The 22,593-nt window shown below is 45.5% G+C and overlaps 1 protein-coding gene across 5 annotated transcripts in view; it reads right to left on the bottom strand.

Moving 5' to 3' along the window:
* The window catches only part of FAM135B (family with sequence similarity 135 member B), a 264,335-nt gene extending 250,103 nt beyond the window's left edge, over positions 1-14,232 (bottom strand). For 2 of the 5 annotated variants that reach the window (XM_070802404.1, XM_070802408.1), the window contains exon 1: positions 14,119-14,232. The gene's annotated coding sequence lies outside the window, so the exon portion shown is untranslated. The other 3 variants (XM_070802409.1, XM_070802405.1, XM_070802402.1) reach the window with 3 other exon arrangements.
* Positions 14,233-22,593: the final 8,361 nt, after the last annotated feature.

Below are 22,593 nucleotides of genomic sequence, written 5' to 3'. Positions count from 1 at the left end.
GTGGGTTACCATGCCCTTGTCCAGGGGATCTTCCCAATCCAGGGATCAAATCTGCATCTCCTGCATTGGCAGGCAGATTCTTTACCACTGAGCCACCTGGGAAGCTCCTCAGAAGGATGGAGAAAGGTTTTTCAAGAGATGATGACTGAGGTGAATCTGAATCAATGAAGAAGTTGCCCAGATGAAAGCGTGTCAGGGTATGATGTGGGGGGTGTGTGCAGATGTTTATGTGTGTGTGCGCATGTGTGTCTGTGTGTATTCACTCTCCATCTCTCTGGCAACCACAATCAGGACCCCAAGATTTTCTGCAAAGGAAACCTCAAGCACAGTGCACACTTCATTCCTGCCATGACTCACATTATATGTCCCTGGGCGCCAACCCAGCCTCAGTTTTAACTTAAAATGAGATTTATCCTAAAGCACATATTGATTTAAAGTTTAGATGTATAAATTAACATCCCAGAAGTTTTGACACGTACATTAATCACTGAATTTTGAATGAAAATTTCCAGGAGGATGTGCAATTAAACCACACAAAGAAAGCAAGACAGATCTGCTGTTTCAGTAAGCATATTTTCTTTCATTTTGGATGGAGATAGTCAACTAAGTATAAAGTGGAAAGGCAAACACTTAAAATTCAAACTGCTTACCTACACAATTAAAGAAGACACAGACTTCTCTAGATTTCTTTCTTCTTTTTTTTAAAGGCCGCTAATTCCAGAAGTGTCTTTTCAAGTAAACATGCTGTATCCTTTTCATGCATAATCCAGAATCAAAAGACGCTGGAAGCAGACCTGTATTAAAGGTCATCAAACAAATCCTCTTCTCATCTTCTTCATATTCCAAGTCAAACAGAAGCTCAATTCCATTTCCCAAGTTTAAACAACTGCATGGTTAAAAGCCAAATATTTTGACTGAGTAGTTTTGGGCTTTTACTTTTGGTCTTTTGTTTTGCTTTGCTTTTATGATCTATAGCTTAATTTTAAATGCCCTTCACAAGGGACGCCTATGGGGTGGCTGAAAAGGAATAAGCCTTGGGATCAGGCCAGTTTCAGGGACGATTCAGGCTTCCTCTCTTGCTATCTGTGGGACTCAGCAAGTGATTTCCCCCTCTCTGTGCCTGCGTCTCTCCGGCTTTAAAGATCACTAGTAACACCTCCTGCATGAGGATTAAATAAAACTATCACCAGGGAAATATTTATGACAGTCACCAGCACAGAGAAGGTATTCCGAAACAGCTTCCTGTCTCTCTCATCTGTACTACATAGAACTCAATATCTGCCTGTCACTTTAAAAGGATTGATGATCTTTTTTTTTTTTTTTTGTCTCCAATACATGCATGTTTTTGGAAAGAAAGAGGAAAAGAGAAAGCCAAGGGAATCTCATTCTGATATTCAGAAGCAATTATATTAATATTCATTTTATTCTCCCAAAGGTTCACACCAGTCAGCACGCTAAAAAAAAAAAAAATCACGCTTGATGAATTCTACCTTGGGCACAAGATTCCAAAGATAATCTTATATTTAAACATTTCCTCTAAGCAAACTGAAAAAGGCCATTTATTCTTCGGTGCATTTTATATTCTGATTTAAAATCAATAAGGTTTCACAAAAACCACCGTTCAGTCATCCACTCTTCCCCTGTAGTAATACCTCTGCCATGAGGATGTGTGCCCAGAAATTAATTTTCAAGATGATTTATACCAAATGCTTTAAATATCAAATACTTTTATATTTAATTTTAGCAATTTTCAATGTAACTCATTTTAGAAATTATACTCCCATGCCTTCTTTCAGCAGAGTTTACAGACTGTAATTTAGTTCTTCCTTGATGACTCACTGTCACACTTCGGAACATAACTTATTGCTTTGTGCTATTATGCTTTGACGCACTCAAAGACCCCTCAAGCCTGAACATCTCCAAGTTCCTTCACTCAGGATCCAAAGGCTCCACCTAAGGGATTTCCCTTCGTCCACCCCATAGAGAGGTTCCATTCAAACAAGAGTCTCATTCAGGTTCTTCAGTTTTCACAGCAGGATGCCAACCTTACCATTCTCTGTGTGTGTGTGCTTAGTCGCTCAGTCGTATCCAACTCTTTGGGACCCCATGGACTGTATGTAGCCACCAGGTTTCTCTATCCATGGGACTCCCCAGGCAAGAATACTGTGGGTTGCCGTATCCTCCTCCAAGGGATCCTCCCAGCCCAGGCACTAAACCTGAGTCTCCTGTGTCTCCTGCATTGCAGGTGGATTCTTTACCCACTGAGTCATGGGGAAAGCCCTCACCACCCTCTGAGATGGCATTAAAGTTCACAAATGAGCCTTTACTTACAATAAACACTGATTAATCACCTATAGCATGTCAAGTATTACAACAGTGTTGAGTTTGCTTTATTTTTTAATTCAATTTTCATTAACGTCTTCTTATGAGTTGCCTGTTTTTGTTGTTTCACAGTTAAAGAAACTAAGATCAGTGCAGGTAATGTAACACAATATCCTCAAGAGAAGCTGAGGTTATGGCAGGGTTATCAGGAGAGCGCTGCTGGAATTACATACCATAGACCCATAAGGAGGGAACTCCTAGAAAAGAGGGATAATGGATGGACCTAGAGATTGTCATGGGGCTTCCCAGGCAGCACCAGTGGTAAAGAACCTGCATCCCAATGCAGGAGACAAAAGAGATGCTGATTTGATTCCCTGGGTTGGACTTCCCTGGTGCCTCAGACACTAAAGAATCTTCCAGCAATGTGGGAGACCTTGGTTCGATTCCTGGGTTGGGAAGATCCCCTGGAGAAGGGAATGGCAACCCACTCCAGTATTCTAGCCTGGAGAATCCCATGGACAGAGGAGCCTGGTGAGCTACAATCCATGGGGCTGCAGAGTCGGACATGACTGAAATGACTTAGCACACACAGAAATTATCATATGAAGCAAAGTAAAAGAAACACAAATACTGTATTGTATCACTTATATGTGGAATCTGAAATATGATGCAAATGAACTTCCCTACAAAACAGAAACAGACTCATAGACATAGAGAAAAGACTTGTTGCTGGGGGTGTGCAGGGGAGGGATGAATTGGGAGTTTGAGATTAACAGATGTAAACTATTATATATAGAATGCATAAACAACAATCTCTTACAGTACAGCATAGAGAACTATTGATATACTGAATATATAAGTGTAAAATATAGCAAGCAAAGAGAGGAAGCCAGGTTCAATACATTATTCGGTGCGTCTATAACAAGTATGAGACATGAATGAATATATGGCTGAGTGGAATAGAAGAAAAGCTATCCAAGCTGAGAAGCTGAAAGCCAAGGTGCTATCGGGGCATTCAGCTTGACTAGGAAGGCATCTAAGATAATGGCAGGTGCTGAAGCAAACAAGACCCAGGGACCAGAATGAATGGAGACTGGACAGCAATGTGTGAGCAAAAGACCAGTCTGTGACTGGTCAGTCCAATAGGCACCAGCATAGCTGGCAGCCCACTGTAACTTTCCTACAATGCTCTTAAGAGAAGAGTAAGGGGGAGATTTCCCTGGTAGTCCAGTGGTTAAGACTTGCACTTCCACTGCAGGAAGCATGGGTTTGATCCCTGGTTGGGGAACTAAGATCTGGTATGTTGTGTGGCATAGCCAAAAATAAACCTAAAAAAAAAAAAATTATATTGATGCAAAAAAATCCATGATGAACTAAACTTTTAATGTTTTTAAGAAATGTATGAGCAGGAGAAGGTGTGGCTAAATGGGGAAAGGAACCCACAGCAGGGCTCCCTGGGCTCCAAGCATTACACAGCTTAAGGAGACCCTTTTAGTCATGTTTACACAACTGCCTAATGCGAACAGACATTCTAAGGGGATCACAGGGTTGTGCGACCGAACATTGTGAGCTCCCCAAGAAGCAGCTATGGGGAGGTTTGTTTGTCTTAAAGGAGGACTTGGAGGGAGCTCTAATGGGAAGAAGTGGAAACATCAGTTAGAATGTGGTAGACCTACTGGTGCTTCACCCTGCCCCCTGCCCCAGGCTCGTGTGTGCCCATCACTGAGTTACCGTGTTGGCTGGTAATAACCCATTATTGCTCTGTCCTCCAAAGGACTTTCCTGAGCTGACAGGAGCTGCCTGCCCCAGAAATACTTGGGTAGACAGATCCCCCAGAGTTGGCTCCACGAGAATGGTCTTGCTTGCTTCAGGATGGAAAGCAGATCCGGCTGAGCTTAGGTGAGGCACCCACACCTACGCCTGCCTTCTTCCCTGCCTATTTCTGCTCTCCTCACTCCCTCTGAGGTTTTCACTGAGAGCAGCCTCTCAACCAATCACCTGTACAAGATCCATCTTGGGATGCGACAGGTAAGTCTGTGTCACAGAACCTGAGGCAGGAAGCAGGGGGGACCACTCCACAGAGGCCACATAACTGTCCGGGGTCACTTGGCTGACAAATGTCAGAACTAGGATAACCATCCAACCAGGTTTGTCCAGGACTGAGGGTAGTCCCAGGATGCCAGACTCTTAGTTTGCAAACTTGAACAGTCCCAGAAAAAAAAAAAGAGAGAGAGAGAGAGAGAAGTTGGTCACTGTAGTCAGACTGGGATTCAGTCTCAGGTCTAGGGAATTCCCTGGAAGTCCAGGGGTTAGGATTCCAGGCTTTTGCTGCTTAGAGTTGGGGTTTGATCCCTTGTTGGGGAACTAAAATCCCACAAGCCATGAGGTGAGGCCAAAACAAACGGATCCAAGGCAGTCACATTCTAAACAGCCCCCGGCTCTAGGAAGTGTCTTTCATTAAAATGCGTGTTGATTTATGTATAACCTAGGCACCTACTCGCTCAGGCATCAACAGAGAACAACACCACCCCATGGTGCCCACAAAGGGATGTCTGTAGGCTTTGAAACCACCCCATCCCTCTCCTAGAACACAGATTCTTATTTGGGGTCCACGGAAGGAAGGGCTTCAGGGGATCCATAACCCTTCTGATAAAAGTGTTGTTTCTTTCTTTCTTTCTTTCTTTTTGTTTGTTTTTTGGAGAATGACTGCAGATTTCATCAGATCCTCAAAGTGATCCTCAACGTAATGAAGGTTAAGAACCATTGTCCAGGAACACATTGCTTTTATTTCCAGATTAAGTTGAACAGTGGGGTGCTGCACTTCTGTCTCATACTTGCTGGCCTCAAGCAGAGCTGTTTCCCACCTCACTGGCCAAAACACCCACCTCTGCATTTACTAGAGCATAGTGGGTGGGAATCATCTACCTTCATCCCCAGGTTGTCTTCATCTCAGTACCGGGAGAAATTTTTCCTTTTTTTTTTTTTTAATTTAAATGGAAACTTGAAAGATATTTGTCAGGGTTGGCTGAGAAAACAGGAAGGGGAGGTGGTTCCCTGCAGGGAGCGGGTGCATAAGGGACCAGGAAGTGTTTCAGTGTCCCCACCTGATGATCAGGAGCTCGGAACGGCACTTAAATAGGACTGTGGGTATTTGTGTTAATTGGAAGAGTGTTATTCTATTACTGGAGATTCCTGGTATTAATTCCTCTATATGCACTTTAATGAATATGGGCTCTATGCTCACTGAGTGCCAGGAAATCTCTTCTAGGAACTTGGTGCAGCTATAAACATGACAAACTCCCTGCACCACGGAGCTTACCATCTTCAATGGAGATAATCAATTAAACAAGCAAATACATATGCAATAATATTAAAACAGTTATACAGTGATGAGTGATATGGAGAAAAATGAAGCAAGCTCTGAGGGGCTATTTGACTAGGGTGGTGCAGGGAGACCTCTATAAAGAAAAGACTGGATGAGGGGAAAGAGCCCTGGAAACATCAAGGCTGACTTCCTAGCCGGCAGTATGGAGACAGAGTAAAAAGCCCTTAAGGGAAGAGGAAATTCTAGAATGTGTGTTTTGTATTTTTTTTTCTTTTTTTGAATGGGTTGAATAGGCGGTGTTATCGACCTTGTGAGTCTAAAAGAACACTTTTATTTCCTCATTCTATATACTCCCTGGGGTGATCACTGCTCCCCCCATGCTCTCAATTAACATCTATGTGCTGATGATCTTCTAAGCTCAGATTCAAGTCAAGAACTCCTTTCTGAGCTTGACTGATAACTCAAATTGCATAAAACATACATGGGTTTCCACAGAGATCTAAAAATCTACTTATCCAAAATAGAAGTCATCATTTCCCCCTGAAAATCTCTTCCTTCCCCTGTGTCCCCAGGCCAGTGAACAACATCAAGGCCAATCCATTAGAAAATTAGGAGTCATCCTTGATAATTCTGCACTTTCAGATACTGTATATTGAGTCATCCATACTTCCCAGTGTTCAACTGCCTTAATATTTCTGAAGTTTATTCTCCTTTCTTTATCTCTGTGACCTTAACCATGGTCAGGACCATCACTACCTCCTGCGATGACCTCCAATCACATCTCTACACGTCCTGACTTGCTCCCCTCACATGCACTCTCTCTACTGCAGCCAGAATCCAAAATACACATCTATGTCTGTCATTTCCCATTGTAAAATCCTCTCACTGCTGAATGAAGCTGGAAGCATCACATTTGCTGGTTTCAAATTACATCACAAAGCCATAGTAATTAAAACAGCATGGTCATGGTAAAAAACAGACACATAGAAAGGGCAAAAATAAACCCACACATATACAGTCGACTAATCTTTGACAAGGGTGTCATGAATACACAATGAGGAAAGGATAACCTCTTTGATAAATGGTGTTGGGAAAACTGGATACTCACATGCAAATGAATAAAACCAAACCCTTATCTTACACCTTGCACAAAAATCAACTCAAAGTGGAGAACAAAAGATTTGAAGCCAAAAATCTCCTAGGGATACATAGCAGGGAAAGTTACTAATGCAAGTCTTCACAATGACTTTTTGGATACAGCACCAAAAGCACAGGCAACAACAGTGAAAATTAAATAAGTGAGACCACATTAAACTAAAAAACTCTGCATAGACAAGGAAATAATTGGCAGGGTAAAAAGGCAACTTACAAAAGAGGAGAAAATTTTGGAAGCTATATATCTGATAAACAGTTAATATACAAAATATCTAAGGAACTCAGACAACTCAATAGCGCAAAAAAAAAAAAAAAAGATAAGTGTTGGCAAGGATGTGGAGAAAAGGGAACTCTGGTGCACTGTTGGTGGGAAGATAAATCAGTACAGCCATTATGGAAAACAGCATGAAAGTTTCTTTAAGAAATTTAAAATAGAACTACCATATGACTCAGCAATCCCATTTCTGGGTGTATGTCCAAAAGAATTGAAATCAGGATCTCAAAGAGATATCTGCAATCCTACACTCACTGCAGCATTCTTCACAACAGCCGAGACACAGAAGCAGCAATGCACACGTGTGGACGAATGAATGAAGATGTGGATGCAGACAGTGGACTGTTACTCAGGCTTTAAAATAATTAAGGAAACCCTGTCATTTGTAACAACATAAAAGGAGGATATAATGCTAAGCAATATAGATCAAAATGTGTACAATCTCATTTAAAGGTGAAATCAGACAGTCAAACTCACAGAAACAGCAGGTGCAATGGTGGTCACCAGCGGTTGGGGGAGGGGCATATGGGGACACACTGGTCAGAGGTGCATGCGTGCTAAGTCGTCTCAGTTGTGTCTAACTCTTTGTGACCCCATGGACTGCAGCCCACCAGGCTCCTCTGTCCATGTGATTCTCCAGGCAAGAATACTGGAGTGGGTTGCCATTTCCTACTGCAGGGAATATTCCTGACCCAGGGATCAAACCTGAGTCTCCTGAATTGCAGGTGCGTTCTTGACCACTAGAGCCACCTGGGAAGCCTTTGGCCAAAGGTACAAAGTTTTAGTTCTGTAAGATGAGTAAGCTCTGAAGAGCTAATTCAGAGAATGGTGACTATAGGTAACAATACTGTATTGTACACTTGAAATTTGTTAAGATGGGGGATAATAAGTGTTCTCATCACATCTGATTTTAGTCTCTCAAAGATCTCTCTAGCTGCCCTGTGCAGAGTATAGTGAAGGTGCACATATGGAGCAGAGATGCCCATTTAGAGGCTCTTGTGTTCGTTCAGGTGACAGATGAAGGTGCTGGGTGCACTAAAGATGTAAAGAAACCTCTGAGTGTCGCCCATGATCCCTCCCTCCTATTGACCCACATTCAAGGTCAAAAGGCCTTACAGTGTTCCTCTGATATTTTTATGACAAAGGAAGTAGCTTGTTCATTCAACTGACCCCTCTCCATCTCTCCCTCATTAGGATTCCTGCTCTCACTATCCCCTATCCATCACTTCTCTTCATCTTAATTCCCCTTCTTGAATTCAAGACTTTTTTTTTCTGATGGCACCCAGTGGCATGTGGAATCCCAGTTCCCCAACCAGGGATCAATCCTGTCTTGAAAATAGGAAGTCCTATCCACCGGACCATGAGGGAAGTCCTAAATTCAAGACTCTTATCTGAAAAGTCTCCAGAGAGGCCATCATATTTTCTGGCTTGAACCATCTTCTTGACTCTAAACTCTATTCTGAAGCTAGGGAGAGTTGTCGGTCCACTTCTAAACCTCTCCATGTTTCCCAAGACCTTCAGGTTAGAGGACAAGCTCCTTGGCTGGCCTCAAAAGACTCGCCAAGACGTGCCCCTCTTCTGTCCCCAGCCTCAACAGACACCGCTTTACTTGTGTTCCAGCCTTGCCCATTCATATCACTTCTTCACTACCCCCAGCCTCCACGGCTTTACACGTTACCTCCTACTGAGGGCCCCTCCCCCCACTTGGAAATTTCTGTAGATTTCTTTTAGGCCCTCTCCCTTCTGTGAGGGCTTCCCAGGTGGCATGAGTGGTAAAGAAACCACCCGTCAATATAGGAGACAAAAGAGATGAGGGTTGGATCCCTGGGTTGGGAAGATCCCCTGAAGGAGGGCATGGCAACCCACTCCAGTATTCTTGCCTGGAGCATCCCATGGACAGGGGAGCCTGGTGGGCTATAGTCCATGGGGTCACAAAGAGTTAGACATGACTGAAGCACCTTAACACAACGCACTCTTCTGTGAAGACTTTCTTGACAGTCCCTCCCAGGAAATGTATCAAATGTCTCTCCCCTTTGCTTTCCAGAACCCAGCCTTGCCTAGTTCATTCTTCTGTTTCCATGCCTGATCCCCAAATACCTGGGGCAGCTCTTGGCCTTGCTCACAGGTGAAACCCCTGCCCCAGTGTGATGAGTCACACGCAGCAGGCTCTTGATTCAAATTTCCTGACCTGGGCACACACAGTGCCTGTCCAACCACATCAGAGGTGGAAGGCCATGGGAAAGAGCCTTGGCCCAGCTGGCCAATTTCACTTGTGATGCTAAAACCTCCCTTGAGAATTGCTCCTGAAATCAGTGTGCAGCCATCTAGAAATGATTCATGCTTGAACAGAAATATTTGATGTTGCTGAGCACCCAGAGTCTGGGAAGCTCAGCGAATATTAGGGATATCTGTGAATCCCCTCCAGCTCTCACAGGTAAGACAGAGTTTCATCCACACAATGTCTTATATTTTTAATGAAAGAGATCTTCCAGGATGGACAGAGCAGCAGACCATCTTACTTGAGGCCAGATAAGAAGCAGGGTGGGACAAGGAGAGATGGTAGGGTGCACTCAATACTTGCTTAAGTCCCATGACCACGGGACAATTCTAAAAGAGAAATATGGTGGGGAAGAAGCGGGTATACAGGCATGAGCTGTGCTTAGTCGCTCAGTCATGTCCAATTCTTTGCGATCCCATGGACTGTAGCCCAAGTATCCCCAAGGACTGTAGACTTTGTCCACAGGCAAGATCCCTTTTTTTTTTTTTTTAAACATGTAGATTTATTTTAGATTGGTTTGGTACATGATACAGATTGGTTTTGCAGTTTTTAATGAACTGAAATTTGTCCACAGGCAAGAATACTGGAGTGGGTTGCCACACCACCCCCTCCAGGGGATATTCTTAACTTGGGGATTGAACCCAGGTTTTCCACACTGTAGGCAGGTTCTTTATCAGCTGAGGCCATGTGCATTAAAATGTAGTATTTGGACAAGTGACAAGCTTTGACCCAAAAGACAGCCAGAGGGCCACAGAGGTAACCTTGGTGAGGACAAATATTAATTAACAGATGGGAACACTGAAATCAGGAAGATGGGGCCACCAAAATCACCCAGACTGTTTATAGATGAATAAACAGAGGCCCACAAAGGTGAGGAGGCCAGGTCGACAGTCCTGTGAGCAGTTAGCTTCAGAGTCGGGATGAGCACTCAGCACTCAAATCTAAACTTTGAGCTTATTCCACTGTTTCCTGGCATCCTACATGGAAAGAGGGCCCTTAGAAACCACCATCCTCCTATTAGTAGCTTTTCTACCCCTGCCTGTCCTCTGCCCCCAGCGCCCTCTAAAAGATAAATGAAACACAGGCATAGAGAGAGAATGCATTTGGGGACATTTCTCAAAAAAGTTGGAACTTCTATTATGGGCAATTACATCTGTCATTTGGAAATTACAGATATCGTGAATTACGTGCCAGGCATGTCACTTTTCTTATAACGTATGCCTTGCCAACCCGTCATGAAAGGTAGCTGCCATTATAACAGTACAGAGACAAGGCAGATGGCTGAGGGGACAAAGCGAGGCACTGAAGGTCACAGAGAGCTAACAAGTGTAAGAGTCAGTGTTTCCAGCTCACTTTGTCTTACGTTGTGTAATCAGACACAGAGATTTTGCTCATTTTCTAGGACCAAAAAAAATGAAAAGAAATAAGGTACTGGGATTGTTTTTCACTGCACAGCTTCCCATTCATCCCTAGCGCTTGGCGTCTTCGAGATACAGGGATCACCATATTTCACAAATGAGAGAACAGGAAGGCCATGAGTCTTTGTCCCGGGTCCTCTTAGTACCAGGATTCAAATCTAGGCCTTCCTGATCCAGCCTATGTGCTTTTCCATTACACTGGAGCTGAAATCAAGGAAAGATATTGAATGGAGAGAAGTACATTTTCAGTTTAAAATACGCCATCAGATGTTTCCAGCAAATGCTATAGGAAGGCCATTCAACACCAGATTACCGTTATTCTAAAGTACCCGCTCAAAAAGATATGAGCATTTTTAAGACAAAATATGTGTTTTTGTTCGCCTAAACTCTGCTTCAGTGGGTTGACCCTAAATAACGCACAACAACCCAGCAAGCATCCTTCAGGCTTACTGCACAGACTGAGACTGAGGAAGGCAGCTCGGTCAGCCTTTGTGCAGCCTCTTCTGGGGCTGGCGGTCATGCTGCAGGTAAGACTTGTGCACGCCTTCAACAACCATCTGTCACGACAGCGGCTGTGCCAGGTGCAGGGACCACAATTGGGATACAATAGAACCCAGATCCTGCCCACAGGAAGCATGGAATCTAGAAGCAGAGTGACAAATGCAAGCGACAACATGACACAGCACAGGCTGTCACAGAGCAGGTCCAAAGTGCTGTGGGAGCACAGGGGAGAGTCCAGAAAGGCTTCCTGGAGGAAGGGGCATTTGAGTTGTGTCGTGAACAGAAAAAGGAAATGAGAAATGGTCCATTTGAGGCAGAGAGACCAGCGTGAGCAATCTCAGGGTTAGAAAAGAGCAGAGAATGGTATAAGACAGTCCAGCCATGCCATCAAGCTATAAGCCTTCAAACTGGCGAAGATTTGGTAAACACCTGGCATTACAGAGCACAGCTGGGTGAAGGTGAACTTTGCCCCAACGAGCTCACAATGTGCGTCCAACGAATCCATCTAAGCAGCACTGAAATGAGTCCCCACCATGTGCAAACCGCTGTTCACAGGGGAAAATGCCTAGTCCAGCCCTGCGGAGAGCAAACCTCAGTGTTCCCAAACTAGATAAGTACTGCATTTGATGCCAAAGCCCTTGACCTTCAACATCTGCAGGCAAGGATGACATGCTGTGTTTCCTCTGATAAAGCCCTCTTTATATTTCCCTGAGTGTATCTTGGACCAGACTACAGGGTTTCAGCTGTGAGTCACTGACCGATATTTCTACTCCTTGTTCATAGCTGAAGCGCATTAAATGACCTGAGAAAGGGAGTTTCTTTAGAAAACAATGATAATTCCTTTTATTTGCACGAGACATTAGGTTTTGAAAAGTTCTTCCCCATCCACCCTCCCCATCATCCCACCTGACTGTCTCAAGAGCCTGGCAAGCATCAAGAACTGTTAGCATCCCCATTCCACAGATGAGACAAGGGAGTCTCAGTGAGGTGGGGAAATTCAAGGTCACACAGCAAGTGTATGAAGAAATCAAGGCTCCTATCAATGTTTCCTGGCTCCCAAATCATGTCCTCTTTTCTCTACACCTCACCATCTGCCTGGAATACAGTAATATCATTCTCATTAAGACAGAAATCCCAAATGAAAGGCTGGTCAAGTCACAACCCCACAGGCAACATAACTACAGCATAAATTAAAAGCCCAATTAAAGAACATGGCCTTTTAACTGGGACTTATCACTATCCCCAGAAGCCCGAGTATAAAGACAGAGCCTGTAAAAGTCAATGGCTGCCCATCTCAGAAATTACCCAGAGACCCACTTACCCATATGCAAAAGAGACGTTAGACCCAAATTATTCACCCAACTTCATCTCCCTCCTCTACAGTCTTCTGGAGCCCTGACCCCTGCTGAGCTGGGTTTGGAATCATGCCCAAACCTTTGCCCCTCTCTCTGGTCTCCAGACAAGGTTAACAGTCCATCCTCTGAGAATAGCACTGGTGCCTCTCAGCTCTGACACATCCCCTAATATCAGGAACAGCAGAACCTGATGGAAAAACAATGCCTCCGTAGTTCAAACAGAGAACTGAAGCTGAATTTTCTAGCTGTTTGAAAGTGAAATAGTTTGCCCACGGCTGGTGTCCTCTTTGGCCAAGGGGACAAAGAGTATTATTGTAATCCCTGAAAGTCTTATTTTGCTGACAATAGTTGTAAGGACGGCTAGACATGAGTTAAGGGGAAAAAAAGAGGGAAATTTTTGACCGTTCATTTATAATTTTATATCTATTCCCACTCCACCGGTTATGGCCAAAGGCAATCATGTGATAAACTTCAGGGATACCCTGGGTCCAAAGATGGTAACAGTTACCACTCCCCCTTGTCTAAATATCCCTTCCAGTTGCTAGGCTTGAAACTGACTTTACAAAACAAGACCTGGTGAGCGCTCTGCTCCCTTTCCGTGTCAAATACCACCCACCCTTGCCCCTGGCCAAGCCACAGGGTCAGCCTGGACCACAGAGAATCACTATCCCTGCCTCAGTTCTTCCCAACATGGTCCTCCCCCCAGCCTGCTCTGGGTCAAGGGCTCCGAGAACCTGCCTGCAGAAGGGTCGGGATGTGCCCTCTCAGCCTCCACCTGGGACTTCCGTGGGGATCACCTCATTAACCCAGCGTCTCCCCACCAAGTCACATCAGATTGCCCCTTGTACCCTCTCAAGACGTGTCCAGATGTGCCCTCAGACTAGAAGACAGAGACTGGTGGAGACAGAAGGAGATAAAGCACATTTCGCGGCGGCGGAATCCCTGTTAAGTAAGAAAGGCATCCAACTAGCAACCACGCTTCCAGAAACGTCACTGCCACAGAGGACAGAGTTTTGCAGCTGCCGAGCCTGGAGCGCTCTCACCTACCTGTCTTCCCACTGCAGGGCTCCCCTCTCTCACCTCCGGGGCCACCAGCTCCTCGGTCCCTCACTCAGCTCTTTCCGCCTCTTTCAGTCGCCAACACTTGCAGCGGCAATGGGAGGACCGCGGAGTCCGGGCACCTGCGAGCTGGGTCTCGGGTCCCCGCAGCAAGGCTGCCTGGAGGAGGAGCGAGAGGCTGCTGCCCTCGCCGCCGCCGCTGCCGCCGCCGTGGTGCTGATGAGGTTGCTATGGTTATGGAACTCCGCAACTGCCCCCCTCTCGGCGCAACAGCTGCCCGGCCGCGGCCTCTTCCGGGGCAGCCCCGGTGAAGCGGGGCCGGGTGGCAAGGCTGCCAACGCTGGCGAAAAGGACCCGCCGCCACCACTGCGAAAAGGCAAAAAAGGACCGAGCGCCCGCGCTCTCGGCTCTCGCCCGCTGGCTTCGCTCACCTCCGCGCCCTCGCTTCTCCCCTTCCCTCGCCGGGACGCGGCCAGACCCCGGCACCCGGCGCGCAGCGCGCCCTCGCGGCCTGGAGAGCCGTTCCTGCCGCCGACGACTGGCCCGGTTCCCCGCAGCCCTGCGCACCGCCCCGAGGCTGCGCGTCGGGCGCGGAGGCGCGGCGCCCCCTTTCCCCAGCCTCGGCCCTCTCCGCCGCCAGTCGGCGACGGGAGCCCGCGGGCCGGGCCGGATGCCCAGGAGCCAGACCCCGCCCGCCCGCCCGCCCGGCCCGTGTAAGGGGGCGCAAGCAGCTCGAGACCCGAAGCCCACCGGCTCCCGCCAGCCAGTTCTGGCCGCGAGCATGCTCAGTCTTCGCCTCGGGAGTTGCCCTCCTGAATTAAAGACTAGGATGCCCGGGGAAATAGAAAGGTTCTCTCCAGACCTCACTCTACCCTCTTCCCTGCCCAGGGAGGCGGGGTACGGATGACAGGGGTTAGAGCAGGCGGCAGTGATGGTAAACTTTGAAGAGGGGCCTAGGGGCAACACATGAGATGCCCGAGAAAGGGTGAATGCCCTAAGCAATCAATTTTCCCAATACAGTCAGCAGTGGCTGTCAATCAATTGGCTAACCCATCATTGGCTAGTCACCTACTTCATGCTGGACATTAAAGATTCAGACATGTCTACGATTTGGTCCCCGGAAGAGGGGAGAAGACTGAGGAGAGTTAAACCAACTCCCCGCCTACTGAGCATGCTTAACCAGGCACTGCACATGGAGAGGTCTCTAATTCTTGCCATCTCTGTTTTAGGAAGGACTCCAGGCACCCATGATACAGATAAGAGCCTCAAAGACAAAAGCCAAGATTGGGACTGCAGAGACCAGTGCTTCCTCCTTTAGACTGGGTTGCACTAATTCACAATCCAAGAAGAGATGTGCTTGTAACCAAACTGTTACAACTAGGGTGATTAGTGTCTAACCCAAAGGAATGTGCCCCAAGACCTATGTTCCCACTCACCCCCAACTCCTAATGGGGTAAATAGCATTATGGCTTGTCACTGTGAAGCCTTCTTCTTCATTTCCTGCTCTGCTCATGAAGAGGAGAGGAGGAGCACAGAGATACTATAAAAACTGAGCCTCCAGGCAGTCAGGAGTAGGGAGCTGTGTGGACATTACCCATGTATCGGGACCCAGGGGTCTCCCCATGGACACCAATCACAGATCCCTGGTGGCCAACAAGATATCCAATATCATGCAACTGGAGCACTGTCCTCTAGGTCCTCAGGTGCCCTCGCCCCATGCCCTCATGTAGACAGAAACTCAGGGCCCTGCTCCAAACTGGTGCATTCTCAGCTCGGCTGAATGAGGCTCTGAACAGCTAGGGGACTACAAGAGGTCTTGAGAAAAGCCCTCCCTGACCACTGCCCAGGGTGGGTCTAGGTGGAACCAACTGAAAAGCAGAAGTAACCCTCCACAGTTACCCCACCAGCCAGGGACTGACCCACCATCCGTCAGATCACACAAGCCAGAGACCTAGCATCACCCTGGGGTCCTGGGCTCCCTGCCTGCTTGTCTTTACCCATCCCATTCCACTCGACCCACACACACCTAATGAGATACCGCCTTCGGTCATTTCCACCATGTAAGCAGCAATCAACGTTGTCATTAGCAGGGACCTCACAGGAATTTTTTTTTTTTTTTAATGTCTTACAGTAGGAGGCAGTGAGTACTAGTGTCTCTAGAGAAATGGGTCTCAGCATTATGGTTTGAGGTGGCCATTTCCAGATGGGACAGGAAGACACTGACAGACACGAGCCCAGTCCAGCTCCAGATGAAAGGTAACACCCCACATGAAGAGCTGAGAGATACAGCTGAGTGTGGGGAGCTCCTGGCTGCGTTTGGTTCTGGAGGGAAGGAGGTAGCCCCCCTCACAGGACCAGAGGGGCTCGAGCCCCTTCAGAATGAGCAAGCGATGACAGCTGAGTGGACCTGCATTGTCTCACTGTGTTGTAGAAAGCAGGCTTTCGATGGTGACATCCTGTGGCAAAAAGAAGCAACTGTCTTTTCATGTGCCTGTTGGTCATCTGTATGCCCTCTTTGGAAAGTGTCTATCCAATCTTCTGCTCGGTTTTTAGTCTTAGTTTGGTTGTTTTCTATTGACTTGTGTGAGCTATATGTATGTGTGTGTGTGTATATGTATATGTATTTATATATATATATACACACACACACACATATTCTGTATATTAACCCCTTACTGGTCATATCATTTGCAAATATTTTTCCCATTTAGTAAGCTGTCTTCATTTTGACAAAAATTCCCTTTGAGAAATGCAAATCATAACTACAGTGAGGCTTCCCTCATCATCAAAAGGGCTATAAATACTAACGTTGGAGGAGATGTGGAGAAAAGGGAACCCTCATACACTGTTTGGGGGAATGTAAACTGGTGCAGCCTCTATGGAGAACCATGCGAAGGCTGCTCAAAAAGCTAAAAACAGAACTACTGTGCGACCTAGCAGTTCCACTCCTGGTTAGTTGTTGATGTTGTTTATTTTTTTTTACTTTACAATATTGTATTCGTTCTGCCATATATCAACATGTATCCGCCACGGGTGTACACGTGTTCCCCATCCTGAACCCCTCTCCCACCTCCCTCCCCATACCATCCCTCTGAGGCCTCCAGGACAATATTAAATGCCACAACATTCGAATCATAGGAGTCCCAGAAGAAGTTGTTGTTGTTTAGTTGCTAAGTCAGGTCAGACTCTCTTGCGAGCCCATGGATTGTAGCTCGCCAGGCTCCTCTGTCTAGGGGATTTTCCAGGCAAGAATACTGCAGTGAGTTGCTGTCTTCTTCTCCAGGGGATCTTCTCAACCCAGGGATTAAACCCACGTCTCCTGCTCTCCAGGTGAATTCTTCACCACTGAGCCACCTGAGAAGCCCAAGAATAGAACTACCATATGATCTAGCAGTTCCACCCCTGGGTATATAGCCAAGAAAATGCAAAAACATGAATTTGAAAATCCACATGGATCCCAGTGTTCATAGCAGCATTGTTTACAATAGTCAAGACATGGAAACAGCCTGTGTCCATCAACAGATGGATAGATGGGCCTAGTAGACACCAGACACAATTTTAAACTCATTTCATCTTCACAACAACCCTTAGATAACCCTCTTAGGATGAAACGGAGGCAAATTGCAGAACTTCACTGAAATCACACAACTAAAGGGAGCTAAGCCTGGATTTCAGCTCCTGACTACTGTGTAACGCAGCCTATATGCTCTGTTGTGACTATGGTTTACATTATCTGTCGTCCGTATTTGTAAATTATATAGGAATCCTACCCACATCATCTAATGCAGGGTTATCAACTTGTGCATTATTGATATTTGAGACCAGGTGATTGTCATGAGGACTGATGCTGCCACCTGATACAAAGAGCTGACTCATTTGAAAAGACCCTGATGCTGGGAAAGATTGAGGGCAGGAGGAGAAGGGGACGACAGAGGATGAGATGATTGGATGGAATCACCGACTCAATGGACATGAGTTTGAACAAGCTCCAGGAACTAACAGGGTGTGCTGCAGTCCATGGGATCGAGAAGAGTTGGATTTGACTGAGTAACTGAACTGAATTCAACTGATTGTCATGAAGGCTACCCTGTGCATTATGGGATGTTTAACAGCTTCCTTGAACCCTGCCCACTAGATGCCAGTAGCACCCTGCCCCCCACTCCACCACCCTCAATTTTGACAAACCCAACAATCTCTAGACATTGACAGATGTCCCTGGGCAGGGAGCAGGGTGAAAAAAATCACCCTATATTGAGAATCACTGATCCAAAAAATAGACTTAGGGTAAATTTTGTAACAACTTATAATGAATGCAAATCCAATTTTGAATAAAGTTACTTACATTTTTTAAAATTAGGCCAGAATTTATTAGGTATGATCAGATCATCTTTGTTTTTCCTTGAAGACTGGGCTGGCAAAGGCTTTCTTCCAGTCAAGGTGCTTGCTTGATCTTTTCTTCTTATTCGCTTGTATTTCCATTGCAAGTACATCTATCTTTAATCTATGTACATGTATTTCAAAGGGGGTCTTTTCAAGTTATTTAAACAGTTTGAGAGGATCAGTTTAAATTCATACATGATTGTAATTTAATTCCCTGGTGGCTGAGATGGTAAAGAGTCTGCCTGCAATGCAGGAGACCCAGGTTCAGTTCCTGGGTGGGGAAGATCTGCTGGAGAAGGAAATGGCAACCCACTCCAGTATTATTTCTTGGAGAATTCCATGGACAGAGGAGCCTGAGGGGCTACAGTCCACGGCACCACAGAGTTGGGTACAACTGAGTGACTATCACCTTCACTTTTCAAGCACCTATGTGCTGTAGCATTTCCCATTACGCTGAATGAAGGGAACCACTGTCAAGTTCTACTTGCCATAGGGTGCTTGGAACCACCCCCCGGGATCATGCAAGGCAGGTGCCCATTGACATGTGGACTGAAGGCATCCTCAATCCATCTTCATACTTAACATTAATGGAACAATCATTTTTAAAGGCAGAGTTCAATGTAAATGGATACTTCAATATATTCGGACTCTAGATTCTAAAATATGATAGCCTCGCACTTGCCCACTCCCAACCTAGAGGCCTGCTGTTTAAAAAAAAAAAAAAAAAAATCAATTAGGGATCCATTAGAATCAGAAGGGCCCAATGTTGGCTGAACCAACTTCAGCCATTTCCCACTTATGTGACTTAGGACTACGTGCCTAGGACATAATCTGCCTGAGCACGTTTCCTCATCTGCAGATTTACAGTGTTTAATACACAGGAAAGGACTCTAACCTCAGGCCAGTTATGGTGACCATTCTAATTCATTCTAATTCTTTGCAGCTATGAAGCTGCATTTGTCAGCCCTCCTCGTAGCTGATGAGGAACTTCGTGATGGAGTCCGTACCAAATCGGGTGAGCAGAGGTGATGTGACTTCCTATGGGAGGAAAAAGAGTGGGTGTGAGTTACACACACAGGCTCTCTCTCACACACACACACACACACACACATTCACATAATGTTTCCTCTAGTGGTACAATTCATGTTGATGCATGGCAAAACCAATACAATATTGTAAAGTAATTAGCCTCCAATTAAAATAAATACATGTATATTTTAAAAAATTTTTTTAAAAAAATGAATAAGCCCAGACAAGAAAATGGCCAGTTCAAAATGGAGACACACCAGAGGTTACCTCTGAAGCTCCTGACTGTGGTGGCCTGACCTGCATCAGACTATGATGGGACAAAAGTTAACTTATCTATGTCACCGAGATTTCAGTTAATCTGTTTACAGGTTAGCATTGAATACCTGACATTGGCTAACACTGAGTAGAGAAACACAAACTTCCAAACCACTAGATAATCCCTGGAGTAGGAAATGGCAACTCGTTCCAGGATTCTTGCCAGGATAATCCCATGGACAAAGAAGTCTGGTAGGTACAGTCCATGGGGTCACAAAAGAGTCAGACACGACTGAGCATACACACACACAGATAGTCCCCGGTCAGGGAACTAGATCCCACATGTCACATCTGAGAGTTCACACGTTGCACCTGAAGGTCCCACATGCCACACCTACAGCACGGTGCACCCAAGTAAATAAATGTTAATTTTTTTAATCCACAAGACCAGCAACAGTTGACATGGCCACACCAGGAGATGAATGCTATTACTGCTCACTTTTTTCCTAGATGAGAAAACTAGGCACAGCTAGTTGTTGACTGGAAAAAAGCACTACCTAAAAGTTGAAAATCATTTTACTCAGTGGATTTTTCCAAGGACTTCAGCCTGGAAAACAGCCTCTCAAATCGTTTGAGAGACTGCTTCAAAGAGGTAAGAGGGGAGCTGGGATATATAGGTGCTATGCAAGAGAAAACAGGTAGCCAGAACATCAAAAGATTATTGTTAATTAAAGAAAACTAAATATCTTGAGTTGATGAATTTAGTGCTTTTCTAGCTATGTGTTGTTTGCATATGGAAAGATGCAAAAGTCCGGACTCACCAGAATCATTGCTTTGATACCTACCTTAGCCACACAGGGCCAGTACCCTGTTCTTTCCCACCTTGAGTCCCTTCAGTTCAGTTCAGTTCAGTTCAGCCACTCAGTCATGTTTGACTCTTTGTGACCCCATGGACTGCAGCACGGCAGGCCTCTCTGTCCATCACCAACTCCTGGAGTTTACTCAAACTCATGTCCATTGAGTCAGTGATACCATCCAACCATCTCATCCTCTGTCATCCCTTTCTCCTCCCACCTTCAATCTTTCCCAGCATCAGGGTTTTTTCAAATGAGTCAGTTTTTGCATCAGGTGGGCAAAGTATTGGAGTTTCAGTTTCAAAATGCCCTACTGTAGGTGGTTGTTGTGGCTGAGGGCTTGTCTCCATCCTAAATTCCCTCATAGCTCATCGTTAGGGTGACGACTTGATGACTGCAGCATCCTTTGCTGATAAGGCAGGCAGCATTTCTTTTGTCCACAGAACGTCCCCATGTTGGAAAGCAGCAGAATCAGGGTTTGACCCTAACCAACCGGTCCTAAGGTCTACACATGGGACTTCTGCTCTGTTGCTTCAAAACCTTGGGAGCTTGCCAGGGTGAAGTCCGAAACTGGTTCCATTACTCGGAAGGTAAGGAGAGACCAAAGAAAGAGGCCACTTCAGATGGGCAGGTGACAGGTTTACTAGGCAGGGGACTTACCTCGAAGACTCGTCTTGGGCCTCAAGAGACAAGTCAATCTCCACACTTGCCAGCCCTGATCGCCAAAGTTTGTAGAGAGGCTGTCCTGGGGTTCAATCACATATGACCATCCAGAAGGTCCCAACTGCTATTTAGTCCTCAAGGCTGCATTCTTGGAAAGTGTTCTCATTGAGGGGAAGGTGGGCAGAGTTTACATTCCAAGGACAGGGGAGGGGTAAGGAGCCTCTGAAATGACCCCAGCTCTGGGTCAAATGGCGATCATGTCCTCTCCATGACTTCCTCTGACAAACTCTGGGACATCTCAAAAAAGGTTTATGAGATGAAAGACGGAATGCCAGGCATAGGACTTACTTGCATTTACTTGTCAAACTTCAGGGTGTTCATCACTTTACTACTGAAAAAAGAAGTTGCAACAAATATATCATTAGTATCTTTCAGAATTCAAACACTTTGAAAGAAAACAGGAACTATTGAGTTGATAGTGTGATGACATTAACAAATAAACACTTGAAAGACGATGCTGTGAAAGTGCTGCACTCAATATGCCAGTAAATATGTTAAACTTCTCTGTGGCCACAGGACTGGAAAAGGTCAGTTTTCATTCCAATCCCAAAGAAAGGCAATGCCAAAGAATGCTCAAACTACCGTACAATTGCACTCTTCTCACACGCTACTGACTTCACTTTGACTTTTCACTTTCATGCATTGGAGAAGGAAATGGCAACCCACTCCAGTGTTCTTGCCTGGAGAATCCCAGGGACGGGGAAACCTGGTGGGCTGCCGTCTATGGGGTCGCACAGAGTCGAACACGACTGAAACGACTTAGCAGCAGCAGCAGCACACGCTAGTAAAGTAATGATTAAAATTCTCTAAGCCAGACTTCAGCAATACATGAACCGTGAACTTCCAGATGTTCAAGCTGGTTTTAGAAAAGGCAGAGGAACCAGAGATCAAATTGCCAACATCCGCTGGATCATCGAAAAAGCAAGAGAGTTCCAGAAAAACATCTATTTCTGCTTTATTGACTATGCCAAAGCCTTTGACTGTGTGGATCACAATAAAGTGTGGAAAATTCTGAAAGACATGGGCATACCAGACCACCTGACCTGCCTCTTGAGAAACCTATATGCAGGTCAGGAAGCAACAGTTAGAACTGGACATGAAACAACAGACTGGTTCCAAATTGGAAAAGGAGTATGTCAAGTCTGTATATTGTCACCCTGCTTATTTAATTTATATGCAGAGTACATCATGAGGAACACTGGGCTGGATGAAGCACAAGCTGGAATCAAGATTGCCAGGAAAAATATCAATAACCTCAGATATGCAGATGACACCACCCTTATGGCAGAAAGTGAAGAGGAACTTAAGAGTCTCTTGATGAAAGTGAAAGAGGAGAGTGAAAAGGTTGGCTTAAAGCTCAATATTCAGAAAACTAAGATCATGGCATCCGGTCCCATCAATTCATGGCAGATAGATGAGGAAACAGTGGAAACAGTGGCTGATTTTATTTTTCTGGACTCCAAAATCACTGCAGATGGTGATCACAGCCATGAAATTAAAAGATACTTACTCCTTGGAAGGAAAGTTATGACCAACCTAGACAGAATGTTAAAAAGCACAGACATTACTTTGCCAACAAAGGACCATCTAGTCAAGGCTATGGTTTTTCCAGTGGTCATGTATGGATGTGAGAGTTGGACTATAAAGAAAGCTGAGTGCTGAAGA

Source organism: Bos indicus, chromosome 14 (genome assembly GCF_029378745.1).
Source record: "Bos indicus isolate NIAB-ARS_2022 breed Sahiwal x Tharparkar chromosome 14, NIAB-ARS_B.indTharparkar_mat_pri_1.0, whole genome shotgun sequence".
In the NCBI taxonomy this organism is placed as follows: Eukaryota; Metazoa; Chordata; class Mammalia; order Artiodactyla; family Bovidae; genus Bos; species Bos indicus.
Note: the sequence above shows the minus strand (reverse complement) of the source record. Positions and strands in the feature narration are given on the sequence as shown.